Genomic DNA, 5,253 nt, shown 5'->3' on the forward strand with positions numbered 1-5,253 from the left:
GATTTTTAAGTGAAAATATACCATAAAAAGCTTAAACAAAGTCTTTCCAAAATAGGTGATATTAGAAGAGACTTTGGGATATTTAGAAAAAATAAAAAGGGTTTTTTTATCTTGTGCATTCATGCACAAGATAATACCCAATTATTGCATTGGGAAGGTGCAAAACCAATTAAAAAAATAAGAGACATGGTGTGATTTGCATTGAATCAATGTGAGATTGATTGGGGTTCAACTACAGTCCAGATCGAAGTTAGTTTATAGTAGGATAGTGTCTGTAGCGGCTTAATACAATGTGGTGTTCAATCTGGACTATGTCCCGGGGTTTTTCTGCATTTGCTGTTTTCTCGCTAACAAAACTTCTGTTGTCTGTGTTATTTCTATTCCGCATTATATTTTGTTATATAATTAAAATATCACAGGTTGTGCGTTGTATCGATCAGTTGTAAAATCCAAACTTTAGTTGTTGATTGGAAATTGATTTATCCTTAGATATTGGTCTTTGGTATCATCCAAGTTTATATCTCTTGTAAGATTGAGTCTAACTGTCAAGAGATCAAATCAAGAGATCGAGATATTAACTCCTTGATATACTTCTTATTAAGATTGAGTCTAACTGCCAAGTTGATTCTCTTAAAAGTATATTCGAGTTAGTCCATACAAATTCCTAATCGAAATATTGGGTGAGGTTGTTAGACCCCCGCATTTTCAGAGACGAACATCTTTGTGATTACTTTTTATATATTACCTATTGGAGATAAATCTTGAGCAAATCTTAGAGAAGATAGTACTCAATACGATAGAAAAACTAAGATCAGAATACGCAACTACGAAGAAAATAGTTTTATTTGGCTTCACGAATTCCAAATGAAGCCTTCAAGCCGTTAACCTATAATGGTTTTGAAAAAACCTAGTGTTTATGGGTAAAAACTGGTTCTGTTGTTTTTGGTAATTTTGGGTGTGTTGATGAGAAACGAATTCAAACCCTAAAAAATGCACTGCACGGGAGTACTTTCAGATTCGAGAGATCAATCTGTAAGACTCTGGCCTAAACCAAGAAATGGCCGTTCCAGATTCAATTCGGTCATAAAATGAAGGAAATGGGGTTGATCTTAGGGAGGGAAGCGAGGAAGGTGTTTGAGATCAAAATATTGAATTATGAAGGTGTTGGCTGTTTATGACTTGTATCAGAATGTGGAACTGGCTTGCAGAATATAAGCTATCAGTTCTTGGTGTTTTCTGGATACTATGATGATAACACTTGTGTTTTTTTGTTGAAATAAGTTGAAAACCTATTTATACAAGTCATTTGAGCGCACCCCTGATCTCGTAGAAAGTGGAGAAGATTAAGTAGTGGAGTAGTGGGGTTGTGTAAGAGGTGGTGATCATCATGTTGTCACACCTTCATCCACTACTCTCATCATCATTAACCGTCCGTCCTTTCCTGACACTTTCTCGTAATGGACGCGTTGCACGCCGTACGCTGTAAACCACCATACCAATACTCCAGTAAGTATCCCCAGTTTGCAAAATGTTTGATGTCTCGAGTAAGCGGGTCAAGTCGTAAAACTTGCCGCAAAGAATAACATATGGTGCTATTAGGTTAAATAATTAAGTTATTTATGAAGCCGATATTCAAAAAATATCGTATGTGTTCAATGCATGTAAAACATCGCTTTTAAGCAAGCAACTCAAAATAACCGAAGCATCGTTGTTTTAGAGATCGATTGAATAAGTCGCGGATTGGGCGTCTTAAAAGAGGTAGCACGGCCGACCACCTTTGGGTGATCATTTGGTAGCCCGAGGGACAAGCCATTGCTTGGTCGATCGCTCCCTGTGAAAGAGGGGTGGCCGGTGATCACCATGCTACTTTGTTGGTTTGCTGGAAATAAATCTACATCACCCAACTAGGATAGCAAAGTTGGATGGACGAGATGATTTGCAGCAGTTACTTATTACCGTTGATGCAATTTAGGGTTTAAAGGCTGTGCGGCCAATCCCTCTTTGGGAGAGCGTTTCGAGGCATCGAGCCCTAGTTTGAACAGGCCGGTCCGCCATGTATAAAGGTGGGTCGACGGTGTTCACACTGACATCTTCAGGACCGCCTGAAATTAGATCTCGATTAGGCCGGCGAAGATGGATGATTGTGATCAATTTGCGATAGTAATGTGTTGTCGTAAACCCCAATTAAGGTTTTGATACAACCACATCCACCTTAGTTTGATCAAGCGGTTTGATGTGTGATTGACTTCCCTTGGGCAAGTCGATCAAGTGGGAATAGCGTTAGGCCAGCAGTTAACTCATGTGCACCTCCTTGATCGTCTGAAACGCGATCTAAGCCGTCCAACTAGGATGGCTAAGTTGGACGGATGTGATGATTTTGCGACACTAGTATACTGCCGCGACCCAAAATTTAGGGTTTTGAAATAGCGTGTTTGCTCGAGTTTAGGCAAACGATTGAACGCCCTTTAGGCTTGTTGCGAGCAGGACGATCGACCAAGGGGGAAGTTGGGCCTATGAACATGCCGGCACTTCCTTAATCATTTGTAGGAAAATCCAGGCTGTCCGACTAGACTGGCGAAGTTGGACGGCCATGATGTTTCTGAGACCGTTTTTGCCGGTCTAGCTCGTTGAAGTTCTTCTTCACAGCACGATCACCTATATTTGGGGTCAACGTTTGATGACGTTGGAGTGTGTTAAATGGAGTCTGACCGATTGGAGCATTACTAGGTCCGCTGGTGGTCAATACGGTGATTTCCTAGTTCTGCCAGGAGTGGTCTAGGCTTGCTGAAACACGCGGCCAAATCGTGTGGCCGTGACCATTTCTGAGACCGATATTAACAGTCTAGATTTTCCTTAAGGAATTTAAGCGTGATCGAGCTAACTTAAAAGTGCGTTGATACGAAATTCTCTCTGTCAGAGAGTGATGCAGTCTATGTGGGTACTTACACGCAGGTCTCAATACTGACACTTCGGGAGACTCATGCTACTCTGCTGAGAGTGAACATTTAGTTGTCATGTCATGTCAATATTGAGGGTTCGGCTGGGAACATAGTACGGGAAAATACTAGGCACGCAATGCATTGGTGAACAATGCCGTTGAAAGATAAAATTCACAGAATATTTGGGATTGTTGCTGCGATAGGAAACTGTCTGGAAGGACCAAGTACGATCCTATGAAACTCTGTCATGGGTGTGCCTAGAAGTTCCTCTCTTAACCAGGGACTGTAATTCATAGCCTTGCTCCTTGATTTTCTGTTTAGACTTCCAATGTACCTCTTGTATTTACTGTGAAACGACAAAGATACTAATTAGTGACATGGTTATTAGTTCATCCTTAGCTTTACGACAAGAATCTGGTAACGTGTTCCTTCAGGTAAAATAGTTTTCATAAATTTCAATAATTCAGTAAAGAAAACATTGGAACATTGATACCTTGCTTTCATACTAAGTAGCTCGATTACTGCCGACAGTTTTGTATGTTCACCACCACAATCTGGATACAGGGGTTGTAACGCATCCAGCATCATCTCACTGTAATCGACACCAGCACCCATCTTCAACATTAGCACCAGAACCATCTTCAACTGTTGCAGCAGTACCAACTTGCGGATCAGAATCACCAAGGAAGTCTTCATTGTTAATGAACTCAGCGCGGCCTAGTGTGTCAAAGAACAAGTCGACTATTCTCGGACCAGGAGCTTCATTCACAATATTATCAGTGGGTAACGTAGGAGATCTAACGCTGGAATCATTCGCACGAGATTGCTCTCCATGATGGATCCACGTTCGATGTCACATCAAACCCATGCTGAAGAATATCCCCATGTATTTCATCAAGAGACTTTGGACAAGTATTGTAATTCTTACATTTCATGCAAGGACAATGAAATTCATTTATATCTTCCCCAAGACTCTCAACTGTAAACTGAATGAACGACTTAACACCTTCAATAAACCGAGGTGAACCCTTAGGTGCCTTCAACCATTCTTTACTTGGAGGATCCACACGAGGTCGTGACATCTACAAACAAACGACAAAAGCAATCAATAGTATTAATCTACTTGAGCAATATAGTAAGAAAAAACATCAGCAGTCCACTATGCATCTGAAATACAGTTTGTTTGTTCTTGTTTCGCAAGCACATCAGCAGGCTTGATATGTATTCTATTAACAAACACACAACGCCAAAGGGGATGAGCAGACAAAAGCTTTATACCTCGATGAAGGAGAGGACTGCTCTGCCAAGGTTTGAGGTGATCTGGACTATTGTTTGTTACTTGTTATTTGTCCATAGTCCAGCTGATGTTTCCATAGTCCAGCTGATGTATCCAGTGAGTGATGCTTTAGCCGTCAAAAAAACTTCAAAAAAGAAGTATCAAGGTTAGTTTTAAGGTACCCAAACGATTCATGTACAAATTGTTGATATTAGTGTCAACTAGAGTGGTGCTAGCAGGGGTTCTGTATCAAGACAAATCATACTGAGATGCATAGTTCTATATGGAATTTATAATATACTGAGTATTTAGGATTTAGAGCCTCGGATTACAAATATTGCTTTAAACTAAAAAAAAATTGAATCTCAGAAGAAAATATTTGACCCCATAGCGTAAATGGGTTGGCTCAGTCACTGAACATCCAAAAAAAATTTGAAAAAAATTGTTTATTACCTGAAAGTCTGAAATTGAAATCAAAAGGAAAAATTAGGAAGGGTTTCCCTCTGAAATTGATATCTAATCAATAACCCTAATAAATAAAAAAATCTCTGGATGAAGAACATACCTGATTTTGTCAGAGAGATAATTGATTTAAAAGATGAGTAATAATATGTAACCCTAATAAATGTGCGTGAGACAGTGAATTCGTATTAAACTTGGCTGAGGATTGTTTTCAGATATTAACGATGAGAAAGAAGAGAAGAAGGGAAAGATAGAGAGAGGGAGGGAGTGGGAGACGATAAAGATAAGGATAAGAAGATACTTTCTTTTCAGACCCTAATAATCTAAACCGAGTCAGATTTGAAGCCCACTCAGTAACATCTGAATGAGCTGAACATCTATCTGTTTCCACGTGTCTGCCAATAGATAGGAACATTTTTGATAAACAAAACAACACAAACATAGGTGTTAAACAAAACAACACAAACAGAAACATAAACTCAGCTCCACCCCACTTGTGCAACTGCATCTTTATCTAAACGGGTCTCATTTCTATTCTCTTACATTGCATGCAACTCCTTCACTGTTTTCTGCACA

At 39.6% G+C, this 5,253-nt stretch overlaps 1 long non-coding RNA gene across 1 annotated transcript; it reads right to left on the reverse strand.

The window, feature by feature from the left end:
• Positions 1 to 2,878: 2,878 nt before the first annotated feature.
• On the reverse strand, positions 2,879 to 4,953 carry LOC113301545. The gene is made up of 4 exons (XR_003336367.1): positions 4,781 to 4,953; positions 4,218 to 4,360; positions 3,433 to 4,021; positions 2,879 to 3,285 (listed from the first exon to the last, which is right to left on the reverse strand). It is a non-coding gene; the product is annotated as an uncharacterized LOC113301545 (long non-coding RNA).
• Between the last annotated feature and the right edge of the window lie 300 nt (positions 4,954 to 5,253).

The sequence above is a fragment of the Papaver somniferum genome, chromosome 8, assembly GCF_003573695.1.
Source record: "Papaver somniferum cultivar HN1 chromosome 8, ASM357369v1, whole genome shotgun sequence".
Classification (NCBI taxonomy): domain Eukaryota; kingdom Viridiplantae; phylum Streptophyta; class Magnoliopsida; order Ranunculales; family Papaveraceae; genus Papaver; species Papaver somniferum.